We start from the raw sequence: 20,995 nt of genomic DNA on the forward strand, positions 1-20,995 counted from the left end.
TAATCTTTTAGAATTAATCTGTTTCCAAATTCTCATTGGTTCCTCTGTAGTTAGAAAGAGGAAAGTTATTATCCATCTTCACTACAAATATTTTTCACCTACTGAAAGCTAGAGGGAAAATAATTAGTGTAACTGAATTAGGTATCCAAATTTATGGGGTATACCACCTTTCCTTGTTAAACTGTAATTTATTGTGGAAAGAATTTAAGAATTTCTGAAGTTTTCATGTCAGTTATAAATTCTTGGGTGTCTTAAGAATTCAGTTAATATTTGCTGGTATACTCACATATAATTACCACTTTGGTTTATCTACAGTTGTTTGTTTGCCTCCCCCACCCCCCCAAAAAATATAGACTTTTAAAAAATTTAAACATACTAATCAAAACTGTGAGGATTTTATTATAGATCCACCTACCTATTCTTAAGGCCTTATGCCATGCAATATAAATGGCATATGTATGTGTAGAAGGCAGCTCTGCTGTCAAAGATCTTGCCATAAATAGATGTTATAATTACAGATTTTAAAGACTCAAATAGAATATTAAAAAATACATATAAAAGTCATGAATATTTCAATTGACGAGAAAGGTAAGACTAACACTCCTTGGTCTTACATCTTTAGAACCTGTATAAAATCATCTCTCAATACTCATTAATACATTTCTTTTATTTATCCAGACACATCTATTGGCTCCTTCTAAAACACTTGTATTCCAGTAAGTGCTTATAATAAACTAGAGGCCCAGTGCTTGAAAATTCATGCACTGGAGGGGGGGTCCCTCAGCCCTGCCTGCCCCCTCTCACAGTCTGGGAGCCCTCAGGGGTGGGAGGTGACCCAGAGATCAGGGGAAGGCGACACCCCATCACACCTCTGCTGCTGCCACTGCCGGCAGTGCAAGCCTCTGCTGGCCCTGGTTACCTTAGCCTCGGGCGGCCTTGGGCAGCTGGGCAGCTGCCATCCAAGGCTTGCCTGTGCCTCAGGCTGGCCCTGGGCGGCTGGGGGGCTGAGGGAACTGGGGAACTCTGGAGGCAGGTATGTGGGGCAGGCCCAGCCTTGCCATGTGCCTGCTGCCCCAGCGGGACTAAGGGGATTGGGCACCGCCATCTTGTGGTTGTGGCCACCACCATGTTTGAGGGAGTGACAGTCAATTAGCATATTCCCTCCTTATTGGCTGTGGGTGCTGCCATCTTTGAAGATGGGCAGTCAATTAGCATTCTCTCCTTATTAGATAGGATCAGTATTTACCTGTCATACATTCAATACTTCCAGTTAGGCCCGTCTGTCCAGTGTGTCTCAGTTGTTGGGCATCGACCCATGAAATAGGAGGTCACAGTTCCCTCCTGGTCAGGGCACATGCCCAGGTTACAGGCTCCATCCCCAGTGGGGGGTGTGCAGGAGGCAGCAGATTCTATGATTCTCTCTCATCATTGGTGTTTCTCTCTCTCCCTCACCCTTCCTCTTTCTGAAATCAATAAAAACATATTTAAAAATAAATAAAACTCTATTTAGAATTCTACCTTTTTCTCAGGGGCTTTCCTGGTTGGTCTTCTTTTCTTTACTGTTGAATTTCTAAAAAATAATTATTTCATTATTTCTTGAGAAGAATAATATAGGATTTTGCACTTAATTGTTTGGTAAACAAGTCTTTAGTTTTTCAACTACATATCACACAACTGGAAATTAAAATCATGACAACTATTTCATTTGTATTTCTCTAAGTTCACAGAATCAAAATATGTTGAAAAGCTTTCCTAAAATGCATGTTTTTAATAAATACATAAATAATAATGGCATAAAGTTGAGTACTTATTTTTACAGAGGATGGAATTATATGCATATATATTTGTATCCATGTGTTTAGGCAAAATAATGGGTGATTTTGTGAAATTTACTTCAACCAAGAAATTTCAGGTCTTTGAAGTTACTTACTTTTAGTCTCTAGCTTTAATGATTATCTCTTTGTACTCATTAGGACCATGTAAATACCAGTTCATATAGTAAAAAGTAAGTAAAATTGATTTTGAAGTTTTAAGTGAAGCTTAACATCATAATAATAGTTACATATGATGTATTCAGTTTAGACTTTTAATAATGATATACTTTCTAAGCAGAAACTAAGTAGTTCTTTTTATTACTTAGTCTTTCTTTTTAGATGACTTTGTATTTTCAACATAGGATAATAATAATTTTGTCTTCCAGAGTTGTATCAAGATAATCCTCTTCATATTCTGAAATATCTTCCAATATACCCTTGATGGTCTCTGGGTACATACCTTCATTTCTTGAGGCACTAGACCAGCGGTTCTCAACCTGTGGGTCACCAACCTGTGGGTCGTGAGCCCTTTGGGGGTCAAATGACCCTTTCACAGGGGTCGCCTAAGACCATAGGAAAACATATATATAATTACATATTGTTTTTGTGATTAATCACTATGCTTTAATTATGTTCAATTTGTAACAATGAAAATACATCCTGCATATCAGATATTTACATTGCGATTCATAACAGTAGCAAAATTACAGTTATGAAGTAGCAATGCAAATAATTTTATGGCTGGGGATCACCACAACATGAAGAACTGTATTAAAGGGTCGCGGCATTAGGAAGGTTGAGAACCACTGCTCTAGACGATCCTGAGGAATCTGAAGGGAAAATGAATGACATTGATAAAGAATCTACCCCAAGAGCGGTAGGCCAGGAGGGAGACTTTCTCCATTATGAGCAAGGGTCTGGGTAAGCTGGACATTTCTCCTGTATGGTCTCAGGGCAGCTTGGCCACTAACACATCAAAACTCATGTATAACAGTTCTTTAATATTTTCCAGAGAAGGACTTTCTTGATGATTGTTGGTTTCAGGGTCTGAATCATTTAACCACCACATCTGAAGAGTACTGGGAATAATCTTCAGGGCTTTGTCCAAGTTCCTACTGGTTTGATGGAGGGTCTTGCTTGGCTGTGTGCATGGAGTGGCCCATTCTTTTCAAAGAGTCAATGTTCTTTAGGCAGAATCTTCCCCCACCCTTTCCTTATTTAGGCTAATTCTCTGCAGTTGATAATATGGGTGATTACCTGATCCATAGTCTTGTCATGCACCCTTTTCCAAACCAGGCTTCCCGGGAAGTAGCTTGCAACTATAACAAGTTGTAAACTTTTGATGGATCAATATAGAGCTATTTAAATGTTGACAAGCCTTGTTGAGATACAAGCCCTTTCATCATTTCCACTGTAATAATTTTAAATACCTTGAAGCAATTTTCCCATAGTTCCCTTATATTTGAACCAGTCTCTGATGATTTTCTCCACAACAATTTTAAAGCATTTCTGGGCCAAGTTAATTTCTTTTTCTGCATTGTCAAGGCATTTCAGTTGTTCCAAGCAGAAAAAACACCATATTATGTCCAGCTGTTAGCACTGCATAGTAATCTACTGAGCCTAACAGCTCTATACAAGACTCAGAAATATTTGTCAGACTCTAACGGGCATGGAATGGAAAGGCTATTCCATAGTCTTTTCTTTTTAGGAATGTTCTGCCTTTCTCATGATATCCCACAGTTAACATAAAGGCTTTTCTATGTGCTGAGGGATTCTGCTTTATCTGCCTATCTAGTTAGCTATGTGTAGTTTCTTGGTTCACCACTCTCTCAACTTTCTCTGCCATATCTCTAGTCTTGGTCCTCTGAATTCTTCTTCTTCCTCTTCTTCCTTCCTTCCTTCCTTCCTTCCTTCCTTCCTTCCTTCCTTCCTTCCTTCCTCCTCCCTCCCTCCCTCCTTCCTTTCCTTCCTCCCTCCCTCCCTCCCTCCCCCCTCTTCCTTCCTTCCTTCCTTCTTCCTTCCTTCCTTCCTTCCTTCCTTCCTTCCTTCCTCCCTCCCTCCCTCCCTTCCTTCCTCCCTCCCTCCCTCCCTCCCTCCCTCCCTCCCCCTCTTCCTTCCTTCCTTCCTTCCTTCCTTCCTTCCTTCCTTCCTTCCTTCCTTCCTTCCTTCCTTCCTTCCTTCCTTCCTTCCTTTCTTTCTTTCTTTCTTTCTTTCTTTCTTTCTTTCTTTCTTTCTTTCTTTCTGACTTAGGCCTCATGTTGCTCTTCTTCAACCTGGCAGTTCTCTCACATCTTTTTCAAATTGTTTCAATTGAAGCACCATAGCTTTTACACTGTTCTTCAAGTATTTTTTGTAGTTGATTTTTTTTTCTTATTTATGACAATTTTGATATAATTTTCTTTATATCCAAAGATTTGAGCAATTTTAGACCATAGTTATTTGCTGTGATGTACAATCAGGTCTCCAACGTGTTTTTTTTTTTTTTTTATCTTTTCTTAGTCTTGGAGGTGAAAACATACTTCAATTGTAAAATTTTCTGTTATTTTATAATTTTAATGTTATTGCTCACACTCAATTGCTTTGCAACATGTTTTTTCTACTATCTTTTCTACTTAATTTTCACAACATTCTATCTAGCTTGTCAAAGTACTTAGCAAGGTCCTTCCATTCTAAACCAGCCTCTTTATTTTAATCTACATATGGAAATTCCCAAAGTTGAATTCTGTCTTCCCTTAAAAACTGGGACTGCCCTAGCCAGTTTGGCTTGGTGAATATAGCATTGGCCTGCGGACTGAAAGGTCCAAGTTTGGATTCCGGTCAAGGGCACATGCTCAGGTTGTGGGCTGGATCCCCAGTGGGGGGCGTGCAGGAGGCAGCCAATGAATGATTCTCTCTCATCACTGATGTTTTTATCTCTCTTTCTCTCTTCCTTCTTCTCTGAAATCAATAAAAATATATTAAAAAAAATAGAACCAATTTAGGTTCTCCATTAAAAAAAAACAACAACAACAAAAACTGGGCCTGCTCCAGCAGGCTCCCTTGACCTTAGACCCACTGACTGTTCTTAAGCTGGACCTGGAGCCTGGAAGAAGGAGCCTGAGGCAGAGCATCCACCATGGCCAACTACCTGGCTCAGATTCTTGTGATGGGGGCATGAGTCATGGGCAAGACCTTTGCCTGGGACCTGCACCAGGATTTTGCAGCCAGGTGGGCAGCAGCTGATACCAGGGATGTGCTGGACACCAGTCTGCAGCTGCTTCTCAATCTCTGGTCTCAGCCTCCAGGAGGCACAGCAGATTCTCACTGTCTCCAAGCTGAACCCAGATGAGATCCAGAAGCTTCCCCTGCCTCTTTAATCCAGAGACAGCACACCTGCACTGTTTCCCCTCCTCTGCAGAGCTAGGAACACCTATTCAAGGTGAAGGATAAATCTGTGGATGACTCCTTCTTCTGCCGTAAGAGGTGCTCAGAGCAAAGGAGTGCATGGAGGAGGTGCTCATACCCAGGCCCAGAAAGACAGAGGGAAAGATCAGAGGCTCCAAATAGGACCACTTGCTCCTCCCACCCCACTCCAACCCCCCACCTCTAATTTATAGCTCTGTAATGAACGCCTTTTCCACACAGACAAACACAAACAAACAAACTGCGACAATTTTGCTTGAAGACATCTCTTTTGTTATCCTATGGCATCAGGGCATCTGACATGACCCAGCAATTACCTGGATGAGCAGATAGGCCACTGTTTTCATTCTGGGTGAGCCTGACCCCAACCCCACCCCCATTCAATGTACTTTGATTATATGTCAGTGATTCTAACAAATGCTCCACTGAGTTTTTACATTGCCTGATTACACTAAAAACAAACAAACAAAAGAAAACACAAAAGCAAATACAATCATTTTAGTTATTTAGAGAATGAGATTCCTGAAATTTATGACTATAATAAAGTTGTAAGACTGGGGATATTCACACATGATTTTCTTCTTTCTACCATTAAGATCCTTGACTTTTTTTATTGTGTTGATTGTTTTCATATTTCAGCAAATATATTTTGGTTTTCTTTGAGTAACAGAATGACAGCAGAAGGAAAGAGCTTTTGTCATTTAACTTACAACAATTGGGTTTCAACCACTCAGGACAATATGGGCACAAAGAATAGTGACACAGCTGCAAATGTTTTTTTTCTTAAAGTACAGCCTTTCAGAGGAGGTCTGGTCAAGGAAGTGATTAATTCTTAACACCTATTTGTCTTTACCACTTGATTGCTACGGCTCCTTGTTACTGGGGGTTACATTTTATTTGCTTTTATATCACCAGATTTCACAATGTTGAGGTGATCACTAAAAATTACTTGTTAATAATTTCCCTGGCCAGTGTGGTTCAGTTGATTGAGCATTGACCCATGCACCAAGTGTTTGCTGGTTAATTCCCATGAAGGGCACATACCCAGGTTGTGGGATCTGTCCCCAATAGGGGGTGTGCAGGCAGCAGCCCATCCATGTTTCTCTCTCATTGATGTTTCCGTCTCTCTTCCTCTCCTTTCTTCTCTCTCTAAAATAAATAAAAACATTTTTAAAACATTACCTGTTGAATGGTGAACATTTATTATTAACAATATCCCAGTCTATGAATGTAGGCCACAAGGTGTGGTTATGAAAGAGAAAGAATTGATCACAGGGGCTTCAGGTTAGGTCTATAAACTGCAAGGGGTAATGAAGGGACTGGGCAAGAAATAAGGGAAAAAGGAGACATTTAATCCTAGAAATACTTTGCCAAAATGTGGATAAAACAGACTGATAAGGTAAAATTTGAATTTGTAACAATTGCAAATGAAATAATTTTCTCTAGATTTACTAAACACTGTCTTATTACCTAAGGTGACTCATTGGTACAGAAGTTCAGAAACTCTAAATGGAACAAAATATCCCTGATGGATATAAGGCTAGGGAATCTGCGGCTTTGGGAAATATTTTCTGCCTCTGTAGAGATTCAGAAATTTGGGTTGAGGGTGATTTGGATGCAGCAACTCCACTTTTTATGTGTTTACACTGAAATATTTTAGAATTCTATTTATATAAGGTGACTCTAAACCAGAGTCTGTATATGAACATGTTGACTAAGTACAATTATTAATTAGATAAATTTACTCTCAAAAGTGCAGTGAAGGCCAGGGGTGGGGCAGGGGCTTGGTGAAAGAGGGTAAAAGGGGGAAAAATGGGAAATATGTGTAATGCTGTCAACAATAAAAAATAAATGAAAAAGTGTCCTAAGTTTAAATAATAAATTACATATTGCAAGTTTATTTTACTTACATTTGCTCTACTTATAAGACTTTTATCTATTTTATCATCTACAAAAAAAAAATCAAAAACAATTTTCTGGACAAGGACCATGCAACTCCAATGAAAAAGAATTTTTATAGTTGATTGCATTGGACTTTCTGTCAAAATCCTGATTCCACCACTATAGGCAAATTATTTAACTTTAAACTTTATTTTTTTTCATCTATAAAGTATAAATAATTATAGTACCTAATAGGATGAGACAAATCCTATCTAATAAAGAAGGAATATGCTAATTGACACTCATACCATTGCAAAGATGGCGGTGCCCACAGCCAATAAGGAGGAAATATGCTAATTGACTGTCACATCCTCAAAGATGGTGGTGCCCACAACCAATAAGGAGGGAATATGCTAATTGATTGTCACATCCTCAAAGATGGTGGTGCCCACAGCCAATAAGGAGGGAATATGCTAATTGACTGTCACATCCTCAAAGATGGTGGTGCCCACAGTCACAGATGGCAGCACCCAGTCCCCTCAGCCCCTCTGGGGCAACAGGAGCACAGCAAGGCCGGGCCCACACCCAGGTAGGCCCAGCTGCTCCGCAGGCCTGCTCCCAGAGTCCCCCAGTCCCCTCAGCCCCACAGCAGCCCAGGCCGCCCAAGGCTCAGGTAACCAGGGCCAGCCGAGGCTTGCACTGCTGGCAGTGGCAGCAGCAGAGGTGTGATGGGGCATCGCCTTCGCCTGATCACTGGGTTGCCTCCCACCCCTGAGGGCTCCCGGACTGTGAGAGGGGGCAGGCCAGGCTGAGGGACCCCCCCTTCAGTGCATGAATTTTCATGCACTGGGCCTCTAGTAAATAAATAAATATATGGAGAAGTTTGAGCATTATGCTTAGAATATATGTTACTTAGTGTCTTACACATTTTTGTTATAACACAAATTGATAAACACACTACAACAAGTGTTATGAGTTCAAAGGAAACGTTATAACTTCAGAGAAAGGCGTGGATTGGATCAAAGAAAAATCTGTCTCAATTTTTAAAGGAGACACTCAGCATTTGAACAGACAAAATGCAATCAGGATAGTGAAGGAAACATGGAAAAACATTTTTAAAAACTATATATTTAATACAGAAAATAATAGATAATTCATTTGATAGGATTTGAGACTAAGAGAAAATTTAAAAGCAGATTGATAAATCTTAATACAACAACATCGTTTCTCAGCTGTGAAGAGAAGTCTTGCCTGAATTTGAGTCTTGTTTTTTTTTGTTTGTTTTTTTCACAAACTAGATAGATATCTTGTGTAGGTTACTTAGACTTTATATGCATTAATTATTTTGGGTATAAAATTAAGTGTAATAGTTTCTACTTTATAAGGTTGTTTCAAAAATAAGATAAAATAAATATATATATTTATATATATAGCATATAGATATGCATACAGATATGTATAATATTATTTAGAATAATTTTGACATACAGCAAGTATTCACTGAGTGAGACATATTTCAATATCAAAATTTTAATAATATAATCAAAGATCATGTCAAGAAAGTAATGGGATAGGTTCATTAAAAACTGATGTTTTTAAACCTTAGGCAATCCACTACACTGATTGAGAGACATAAGCGATGGTAGAGATATAGTCTAACAAGATGAAACATACAATTCTAATGGTATTAAATTTTAGGTGTCTATGGGGAACATGTAGTATAGCTGTTCATGGGACAATTATGAGTCTTAGGTTTTTAGAAGTGGCCAAAAAAGTAACCATGGAGTGTGCTCTAGTGAAGGCTGGGAGGCATGGAGATTAATAATAGAAGACACAGCCATGGATAAAACAATTTTCCCATGGCCACTGGGCTCTTGAGTGGCAAATTCGGGATCCAAAGTTTAGCTTAATGAGTACAGGTGACTTCATTTATTTGTAACTCAATTACCTGTACAGTGATGAGCTAGGGTTAGAGAATCCTTATTGCTTCTCTATCATGAATACTCTGTTAATTTTTTCAGAGCTCCACAAACTAATTTTGAGTATGAACAGCTGATTTGAGCACAATTTATCTGTTAACACAAGTAGGTAGGAAAAAAAATTGATTCTGAAGGCCTTTTATCACATTGAAACAATATTCATGTGCAGTTCATTTTTAAAATATTGATTTTACTATCAATTCTTCAAAATTGATTCATTTTTAAAAAATGTATTCCTATATTCCAAAAACATCTGTCAGGGGAAAAATGAAGAGACTGAAAATTCAATATGTTCAGTAATAAAAATGATAGTGTACTTTGTGTAGCATTGTAGATTTCTGTGACCTACTACATGTATAGAATACATATACAAATTTTATGAACTATTTCTTTTATACTGATTAAAATTTTTACACTTATACAAAAATCATCTTTCCTTTTTTCTTTCTAAATTAAATTTATTCAGGTGACATTGGTTAAAAAGATTATTTAGGTTTCAAGTGTACAATTCTATGATACATCTTTTGTAGATTGCATTGTTTACTCAACATCTAAAGTCAAATCTTCCATCACCATATATTTGACCCCCTCTACCCTTTACTACCCTCTCAACCCCTTTTCCTCAGGTAGCTATCATACTATTGTCTATGTCTATGAGTTTTTGTTTGTTTTAGAGCTAAAACTTGGGATTTATGTATATTTTATTTGCCAAAATATTTGTCTTGGGAGTGGATGGGACACAATTATAATAAGATATCTTTCCATTAAGATGTAACTAATAAGAAGGAACTATTAAAAATAAGCATTATAATTTTATAGTTTATCATTTACTAATTTTACTTACATTTTTTCCATTTTCTTTTAAATATGTTTTTTAAATTTATCTTTATTGTTGAAAGTATTTCATATGTCCCCTTTTTTCCCCATTGACGCCCTCCCCTGTACCTCACCTCTAGGCCTTCACCACACTGTCTGTGTCCATCGTTTATTCAATATATACATATAAATTCTTGGTTAATCTCTCCCTACCCAACCTTCCCACACCCTCCTTCCATCTGAGATTCGACAGTCTGTTCCATGTTTCTATGTCTCTGGATCTATTTTGTTCATTGGTTTATTTTGTTCATGAGATTCCACATGAGTAATATCATGTGATACTTGTTGTTCTATGACTGGCTTATTTTGTTGAGCATAATATTCTCCAGGTCCCTCCATGCTGCCTCAAAAGTTAAGAGATCATTCTTTTTTACAGCTGCATACTATTCTGTGGTATAAATGTACCACAGCTTTTTTATCCACTCATCTAGTAATGATGGGTGCATTTAGGCTTTTTCCAGATCTTAGCTATTGTACATTGCACTGCTATAAAAGAGGGGTGTATATATTCTTTATGATTGGTGTTTCAGGTTTCTTAGGATATAATCCTAGCAGTGGGATCACTGGGTTAAATGGTGGTTCCATTTTTAATTGTTTGAGGAAACTACATACTATTTTCCATAATGGTTGTACTAGTCTGTATTCCCACCAGCAGTGTAATAGGTTTCTCTTTCTTCCACATCCTTGCTAGCATTTGTCATATATGTTGGTTTGTTGATAGTAGCCATTCTGACAGGTGTGAGGTGATACCTCATTGTCATTTTAATTTGTATCTCTCTGATTACTAGTGATTTTGAGCAGTTTTTTACTGTCTCTTGGCCATCTACATGTCCACTTTGAAAAAGTATCTATTTAGATCCTTTGCCCATTTTTTTATTAGATTGTTTGTCTTCCTTTTATTAAGTTGTATGAGTTCCTTATATACTGTCAAAATTAACCCCTTATCAGATATTTCATTGCTCTCCCATAAAGTGCATTCCCTTTTTTGTTGCTGTTGATGGTTTCTTTTGCTATGCAGAAGCTTTTTATTTTGATGCAATTCCATATGTTTATTTTCTCCCTTGTTTTCCTTGCCCTAGGAGATGTATCAGCAAACACATTGCTAAGAGAGATGGTTAAGATTTTTCTGCCTATGGTTTCTTCTAGGATTTTTATGGCTTCATGACTTAACATCATTAAAATGTCCATATTACCCAAAGCAATCTATAGATTCAATGCAATCTTGATGCCATATTTCACAGATCTAGAGCAAAACCTCCAAAAATTTATATGGAATCATAAAAGACCCTGAATAGCTGCAGCAATCTTAAGAAAGAACGAAGTTGGAGAGATCACAATACCAGATATCAAGTTATGCTACAAAGCCACTGTAATCAAAACAACCTGGTACCAGCAAACTAACAGGCATGTATACCAATGGAACAGAACAGAGAACCCAGAAATTGACCCAAGCCACTATGCTCAATTAATATTTGACAAAGGAGGCAAGAGCATACAATGGAGTAAAGACAGTCTCTTCAATAAATGATGTTGGGAAAATTGGACAGGTACATGTGAAAAATGAAACAAGACCACCAACTTACACCATACACAAAAATAAACTCCAAATAGATAATAGACTTAAATGTAAGTTGTGAAACCATAAAAAATAAAAAAAAATAAATCATCACGATACTGAACTTTTGGACTGGAACCCAGATCCTTTGTCTGCCAGAATCAAAGAATGAATCCATGGACAGACAGTGTTATAGCAAAGGTGGAGATTTATTGAAGAACAATTACAGACTCCCACATGGGGAGAGGGAAGAGTTCCACAGAATGGCCTCCCAAGTAGGGAGGGGGAAAAGGTCACACTGAATTCCTGTTTCCATGGTTTATATAAGTTGCAGATCGTGGTGCCTGATATCCCCTCTGATTGGTCAATATTTCCCTTTGAATTGGTTACTATAGTGATTCCTAAGGCCCTCCTCCTTCATAGTCCTTCCATTCCTCTGGGCTTTCTTCTTTTCCATCTGAATTAAGGGCTTCCTTCTCTTTTTTTGTAAATATAGACCTTTCCTGGCTTCTTCTAGTTCCCTTGTCTTATGTAAATATACCTTTTGCTGCTCCCTTGTCTTATGGAGATGTAACTTCACCTGGTTCCTTGTGTTATGGAAATGCACCTTCTCCCAGTCTGCAGCCCCATGCTTTTTGATGGACCCCAATTCTAAAAAAATCCCTACGCCTGCCTATGTTCCCCCCAAATTCCTGCTTCAATAGGTAACAAAATCTCCAATATCTCTGGTAGCAATATGTTAAATATGTTTTTATTGATATTTTTAGGCAAAGAATAAGAAAGCGGGAAAGAGAAACATTGATGTGTTGCCTCCTGTAAACAGCCCAACAGGGGGAATCAAACCAGTGACTTTTTGGTGCATGGGACAATGCTCAACCACTTGAGCCACACCTGGGATGTATCATTTTACTTACATTTTTTTCAAGCTCCCATGCTCCCTTGTGCTATTGCTGTCATTTTTTAAGTATTCTTATTTTTTTGGTATCTATTTCCTAACTACCCTTTTATACTTTTATTTGGTCTCATTTCCTGCCCTTCCCATTAAACAATGTGTATTTGGTGACCTTAAATTATAATCACTAAATCCAACAAAGTTAATCCATTCTTACATTCTTTGCATTAGTTAGCAGATGCTTCATGACAAAGTGTTATAATTCATAGTGTTTAAACAACTTTCTTTTGTTGTTCATCCTCAGCCAAGGATATTTTTCCATTGATTTTTAAAGAGAGGGGAAGGGAGAAGGAGTAACAGAGAGAAACATTGATGTGAGAGAGACACATCCATTGGTTGCCTCCAGCATGCACCCTGACCTAGCCCTGGGATCTAGCCTGCAACCAAGGTATGTGTCCTTGATCAGAATCAAACTCAAGATCCTTCAGTCCTTGGGCTGACGCTTTATCCACTGAGCCAAACCAGATAGGGCTAAACAAACAACTTTATGTCACAATTTCTGTGGGTTGAGAATGTGAGCATAGTTTACGTGGATCCTCTGACTGTGCCTCTCACACGTGCAATTGAACCATTCGCCAAGGCTGAAATGACCTTATTGAAGGTGAATTTGCTTCCATGTTCACATAAGTGGTTGTTGACTGAATTCAGTTTATTGTGGGCTATTGTACGGAAGGCGATGAAAATGAAAGTTATCACTTATGAAATAATCATTGTGTCAGGGAATGTTAAGGCACACACATGAGCTATTTTGTTTAAATAGATTCTATTAGTACATATCATTAGTTTTATTAAGATAAATACTGTATAATCCTGGAAGAAAAGTGCAAAGATAAGGCAGAAATTGGACTGATGCAGCTATACTCAAGGAATGCCAAGGATTGCTGGCAACCACCGTAAGCTAGGAAGATATTCTCTAAAACCTTCAGAGGCAGCATAGCTCTGCTGACACCTTCATTTTGGGGTTGTTAGCATCCAGTACTCTTGAGAGAATGAATTTCTGTTGTTTTAAACTATCCAGATTGTGGTAATTTGTTATGGAAGCCCTAGGAAACTAATAAGTCAATTTAATTCTGCAGTGAAATATTACGGAACTGATGGAGTCCTATGCCAAGTTCTCTAAATTGCTATATCAGGGATCTGTACTTATTCCTTTATCTTCTTTTCAAATATAAACTTGAGTAGGAGAGTGAGGAGAAAAGGGAGCAGGTGTGTAATTTATTGTTTCATTAAATATCAACATATTGTTTCTTCACTAGGAAGGCCAAATTTATTAACATAAATATCACAGCAATTATAAATGCACTCTGGAAAATTTGCTGAAGAGAACGTTTTAAGTTTGAACAAATAAAATCATCAAAAATGTTGGAGTTTTATCTTAGTAGTATTTATATGGCTTCTGGTTTTATGGTTACTCCAGAGTATTTGTTACCATTTTTAAATCTGTAATGTCTCTTCCCTCACTAGTCTGTGAGCCCCATGTTTAGAAGGACCAAACTATGATGCTTGTTTCTTTATCCTCTGTTTTCTCAATAATGTCTGACACATGAGTATGTTCAATAAAAAACTTTGAATATGAATCATTAAATTCATGTGTAATTTGTTTTAGGTCTTCAGGACACTAAAGCAATCATTTTAGGATATATCATTGTGAAAATTAGAAACATTAGTCATGAGACTGGCAACGGATCTTGTAGGAGAAAGGTACAGAAGCTTCAGGAAAAAAAATGCAAATGGCCACTAATCTACACATAAACATATATTTTCTCAAAATATTCAAAAGAACAACCTAACAAGTTTTTATTTTTTCTTGTTGATTGGCAAAGAATGAGATAATAAAAATACCTAAGAACAGAGAGAACCTGGAGAAGAGAAACTGACCTATGTGGTAGCAAGAAGACAACCATGCATATTACATGATTAAAAAATAACCTATCTTGGTTGCTTCCAGATGGTGGCATTTTATTTTATTTGTTTGTTATTGCTAACCTGTACATCCTAAGTAATAACCCATAAATCTTTACTATTTTATCTTAAAAATTAATATTGCATAATGCCTAATAAAATTAATTTTAATTTATTATTTAATCTTAAGAGTCTTAAGCAGTGACATCCTATATAATAAAGAGCTAATATGCAAATGGTTGTCACGCCCTCATGTTGTCATGCCCTTGCGCCCTAGCACTAGGGCTGGGGGACCTGAAGCTGGGTCAGGGAACCTGAGGCCACACCCTCCCACCCAGCAAGGCTTGACAGGGGACCTAAGGCTGTGCCAGCCAGTTTTGGGTCTTGTGAGATTTCAAGGTGCACGCGGATGTGTGGGGACTTGACTCTGGGTCCCATGGTGCACCCAAGACTTTGACAGGAGGGAGATTTTCATATACATTTTATTAATTTTCTTTCATCTCTGACAGTTTTATTATAGAGAAAGGGCAAATATCACAATTAAAATATTTCCCCTAATTAATTCCCTTTAATGTGCTTGAATTTTGTGCACCAGACCACTAGTCATTTTCTAAAAAGTAACTGCCATATCTGCCATTTTCATTATTGCAAAATCATTAACAGACAGTCTGGATTATGGAAATACACAAAGCCCAAGATGGGATTCTGGGATTAGCAATATTTACAGTCTCAGACAAAATATTCTGTGAGTATATGTGTGTATTTGCATACACCCAATATGAAACTAGGAGGCATTCATGCTTTTATTTGTTTTATAATTATGCATGTAATCACTAAGTGTTTGATCTTCTGTGAGTAGAGTGTGATTATAAGGAACAAGTAACAATCTTCAGAAGGGAATGATCTGATAAATGATCAAAATGATTCAATTGGTGAACCCAAATTCAGATTATTGTAGCTAATAGAATGTAGCTTTATTTTAATGAATTTAAAGTCAAGTAGCTTCTTTTAATTAGAATATTATTGATTTAAATATTACTTAACTCTTATAAAGATACAGCTGGATAGTCAGGTATCGATTTTATTTTGCAAAATTCTAATGTAAGGGGAAAATATATGTGGCTTAACATCAATCTATTAAATCCTTAAAAATCCAACATAGGTGTATTGGATTTACCATGGTGATCAATTCATTAGGTATTTAAATATTAAATAATTATATTATATACCTAAAATTAAAATTGTATGTTAAGTAAATTTTAATTTTAAAAACCTAGAGTTAATTTTAAATTAATTAAAAATAAAGATTATTTTTAAAAAATCAAAGGTATAATTTATGACATTGTAAAGTTAGTGTCAGCATGCATGGCAAAAAACAAACAGTACAGTTTAGTAGTAATTATTTAATTTCAATAACAGCCAGTTTTTACCGTAAATTCAATTCAGTAGTTATTTATTGAGAAACTACTTACTTGCATATTCTAAGAAGATTAGTAGACTCTGAAAATACAAGGTTTATGTGAATTAAGAGAGAAACCAAGATGGCAGCATAGGTAAACACCGGACATTGCTGCCTCGCACAACCACTTCAAAAATACAACTAAAAGACGGAATGGACATCATACAGAACCACAGGAAGGCTGGTTGAGTGGAAATTCTACAACTAGAAGGAAAGAGAAAAGCATACCGAGATTCAGAGGAGGTGTGGTGCAGAAGTAAAATACAAAGGTGCGGAGGTTCATGTGGAGAGGGCAGGCGGCTGAGGACACAATTGTCTTTTTCAATCGAGAGGGAGTCTCAAGCTCTGAGCTCCAGTTCCAGGCGAGACTCAGGGGACCCAGACTCATACGGGGAGAAACTGGACTGTCTGGCATCAGTCGGAACTCAAGGGCAACTTTCTCTGGGAGGTGCTCCCAGTGATTGCCGGGGCCTCTGAGGGCAGGACTGAGAGCAGCCATACTGCTTGCTCCACCCACCCTATTGATCCCCTGGGACCCCACCCCGTCCAATCTGTGCATGGAGGCTTTTGCATATGAAAGGCCCAGCCCCTTGTAATCTGAAAATTACTTAACAAACTGCAGCTGCCCCAAGGCCCAAGGGCAACTTGCATTGATTTACAGCTGGCTTCTGCTGGGTAGCCTCAGGCAGAGGCTAGATTAGCACCTCCTTATATCCAAGAGCCAGTGTACCCAGTGGTCAGAGTGGGACCATCCAATTACAACTCCTCAGATCCATAAGGGATACACTCAGGGCGCAGACTCATTGAGCCCAAAAAGCCCCAATGAAGCAAGTCTTTCCCCATAAGGGTGTCTTCAGCACAGAAGTTCTCCCACCGGTAGACACAGCTGATTCTCACAGCCAATTGACCTAGAGGTCAAATCCTCCCAGAGTTACCTACAACAATCAAGGCTTAACTACAACAAGACTGTGCACAAAGCCCACAAGGGGGTGCACCAAGAGTGTCTACCTCAGGTAATTGGGGAGGCTGAGCCATTGGGCCCTATAGGGCACTTAGCACAGAAAGCCACTCTATTGACACAGCAAAGCATAAAAAAATGTGGAGACAAAGAAACAGGTCACAAATGACAGAAATGGAGGAAAGCAAACTACTGGATATAGAGTTCAAAACCACACTTTTAAGGTTTTTCAAGAATTTTCTAGAAACCGCCGATAAACTTAATGAGACCCTCAAGAAATCTAGTGAGACCCTCGATGTTATGAAAAAGACCAACTAGAAATTAAGCATAGACTGACTGAAATAAAGAATATTATACAGACTCCCAACAGCAGACCAGAGGATCGCAAGAATCAAGTCAAAGATTTGAAATACGAAGAAGCAAAAAACACCCAACCGGAAAAGCAAAATGAAAAAAGAATCCAAAAATACGAAGATAGTGTAAGGAGCCTCTGGGACAGCTTCAAGCATACCAACATCCAAATTATAGGGGTGCCAGAAGAAGAGAGAGAGCAAGATATTGAAAACCTATTTGAAGAAATGATGACAGAAAATTTCCCCTACCTGGTGAAAGAAATAGACTTACAACTCCAGGAAGCGCAGAGAACCCCAAACAAAAGGAATCCAAAGAGGACCACACCAAGACACATCATAATTAAAATGCCAAGAGCAAAAGACAAAGAGAGAATCTTAAAAGCAGCAAGAGAAAGACAGTCAATTACCTACAAGGGAGTACCCATACGACTGTCAGCTGATTTCTCAACAGAAACTTTGCAGGCCAGAAGGGAGTGGCAAGAAATATTTAAAGTGATGAATGCCAAGAACCTACAACCAAGATTACTTTATTCAGCAAAGCTATCATTCAGAATTGAAAGTCAGATAAAGAGCTTCACAGACAAGAAAAACCTAAAGGGGTTCATCACCACTAAACCAGTATTATATGAAATGCTGAAAGGTATCCTTTAAGAAGAGGAAGAAGAAGAAAAAGGTAAAGATACAAATTATGAACAACAAATAAACATCCATCAACAAGTGAATCTAAAAATCAAGTAAATAAATAATCTGATGATCAGAATAAACTGGTGATTATAATAGAATCAGGGGCATAGAAAGGGAGTTGACTGACTATTCTTGGGGGGGAAAGGGGTGTGGGGGATGAGGGAAGAGACCGGACAAAAATCGTGCACCTATGGATGAGGACAGTGGTGGGGGGTGAGGGCAGAGGGTGGGAGGGGAACCGGGTAGAGGAGAGCTATGGGGGGAAAAAGAGGAACAACTGTAATAATCTGAACAATAAAAGATTTAATTTTTAAAAAAAAGGTTTATGTGAATTAAGTAATATTCTAGTTCCTATGACATAGGTTGACTGCAAGGAGTATCCTTTTTTTATTTTTTACAAGGAGTATCTTATTCAACCAGCCTTGATATTTATATTAAAAGGTTAAAATTAATTTAATCCATCAATAATAAGATTTTAAAATTCCTTTTGTTATTCAAAATCTATTATAAAGCATTTCCTATATTGTCTAGCAGATGATATAAATGTTGAATTACAACTCTACTATTTATGCTTTTTTCTCATTTTTATAGAACTATTTTTCTGTGTATAATGGGTATATTTATAACTGTTTCTCTGTGTACATATAATGATTTCATAATTGAAGAATTCTGAGTAGAAATTTATTTTTTTTACTTTCCTACCTTATATACAGACCAATAAATTTGAACTTACAGAGCTATCACCATGATAATAGTAAGATTATTAATGGTAAGTGCGTGTGTGTGTGTGTGTGTGTGTGTGTGTGTGTGTGTGTGTGTGTTTAAAATATACATTCTAACACTGTGGAAACTGAAATAATCAGTAAGTGCCAATATTCTCTAGACAATTACACTGAAAAGTGAACAAAGAGTAATTATATTTCTCTTATTTTCAAAAGATAAAATGTGTATCTCATGAAATAAATTATTTCCATTCAAAAGGAGAGCCCTTTAAAACTACTTCAAAATATGTGCTTTTATGAGATGTCTGAAGTAGGCACTGGGGACACAAATGCAATTTGAAACATTTTATTTCTGCAGTACTGATAGTCTCTGTTATTACAGCTCTTCTAATAGTTAAAGAAGATATGAAGCACTGAACTTTGTGTCAACCAACGAGAATAGAAAAACAACCCCAAAACTCAATACTGTTTAGTCCAATTTGTGAACTGATTTGAGGCAGGTAATTCAGAGACTGGAAAAACTGTCTTTCACTTAAGAACCAAAAAATCCAATTTAGTGCAGTTGATATCTTTACTCCAGCCAAGAAAGCTGTTTCATCTTCATTTTAGTCTAGATTGCTACTATATGAAGTGACAGTGGGCTTACACACTCAGGTTGTGTATTTATTTTTTGAAAAGAACTAAGATGCCATCATTTTTCAATTTCATTTGCAATTTCAATGCTTATTGTAAAAAGGCTTAAAGTAGGAACTGGAGATGGTGATCTCATTATTTTAAATTAACTCAACTTCACAAAGAGAAGATGATTAGTTAAATCATTAGCACATGTCTGTAAATGGAGACTGTTAGCATGTCTCCCATTCTCATATTTTGCATGAATCAAAAGCATTTATTAAGATTCATTTTGTGAAGGTCTTAAAATAACTTCTACCAAGGTTTGAATGTCATCTTTTCGACATATATTTTCCTTTCTTCTACTCTGTAACTGGATTTTTGTTTCTTTCTTTTTCTTTTCATCCATCTATCTATCTCTCATTTCTCTTTCTCTTTTTAAAGACAATTTATTATTAAAATACTGAAACAAATGAGCACTGAATAATAGAAAAATAAAATTAAGTATAATATATAGGTAAGCAAATTATTTAAAAACATATTAGAAACAGAAATGAGACTTCATCTGAGTAAAGACATCACATAATCCAAATGAAAGAAACATAGAAAATTTAGAAGTAGACTTTGCAAATACAGGGTATAGCTGTAAAACATAAAACAATGATACAACTATATTTATTGCTTGCATTTTTATATATTTTAATTCATGCACAGCTTGTTCATAAGTGATTGACTTGGGTCTTTTCTGGCATAAAATGCTATCTTTCTAATATATCTTGCTTTAATCCTCTTTTTTTTTTTTTTTTTTTTTTTTTTGTAGATGTAGTCTAGGCCCTTGGTACCTTTTGGTCATCTCAAATTGTTTTCTCATCAAACAATTCATCTATCCATAATTAACTTATTTTCCCTGGAATTGTTACATTGTTTCCATAAAATCACACCTATCATTATCTCAAAGTTACTGGATATAGTATAAACTAAATTGTTTCAAATTTAAAAACTGTACTTCTACAGTCCAGTCAATCTAGCTCTGATTGACATTATTAAGAGTCATTTGTTGATATTTTTAGTTATTAGCTTCAGCAGAACCATCTTTCAAGTCCAGAAATGAAGATATATATGTTTATAAAGTCAAAAGCTTATACTTTCAAAAGAAATGTCTCAGAAATGTAAGCTACTTTATAAATGTAACTAGGTATCAACTGTCAAAAGAAACAAACAAAATAAACAATATAACAGAATGCAGGTATTTAGAACTCTCTGAGGTTAACTCATTGTTATAGCATATTAACAAGGAGCTAATCCATGGTCATCATTACTGTTTGGTTCTCTTAGTGAGATAATAAGCTGCTTTATTTCTTATTATTGATATCAATTTTTTTGTACTCCTAGATATGTGATTCTCAATGAATAAGACGGTCTTCATCAGCACAATCACGTGGGAGTGTCAAAAAAGCCTCCAGATTGAACTTCCTCCATGGGAGTTCAGTTTTAACAAAAGGTGTCCACAACTCACAAATAATGAGCTCAATCAGTGTTGTTGTCTGACATAATAAAGACGCTGTACATATCAGATATCAAAATAAAATAGGTGTTATCTTAGCATGTTTTAAGAGTAAGATAAAATGCATTTTAAAGGGATTTGCTTATTTTATTTACAGTTGACAGTGTTACAGATGTCCCCTATTCCCCCCTTTGCCACCCTCCACCCAGCCCCCACTCCTTCAGACTGAAAGAAAATGGAAATTAAAATTTTTAAGGCATTTGACATCAGTCTATTAACAGAACCAAACACATTATATTGGAACTATGACATGCAGACAGGTCCTGATTGAGAATAAAAATT

General features: G+C 36.9%; 1 pseudogene; it reads right to left on the reverse strand.

Moving 5' to 3' along the window:
- Nucleotides 1-2,167: 2,167 nt before the first annotated feature.
- Nucleotides 2,168-20,995, reverse strand: part of LOC118650456 — a 152,785-nt pseudogene continuing 133,957 nt past the window's right edge.

This window comes from Myotis myotis, unplaced genomic scaffold (assembly GCF_014108235.1).
Source record: "Myotis myotis isolate mMyoMyo1 unplaced genomic scaffold, mMyoMyo1.p scaffold_m19_p_3, whole genome shotgun sequence".
NCBI lineage: Eukaryota > Metazoa > Chordata > Mammalia > Chiroptera > Vespertilionidae > Myotis > Myotis myotis.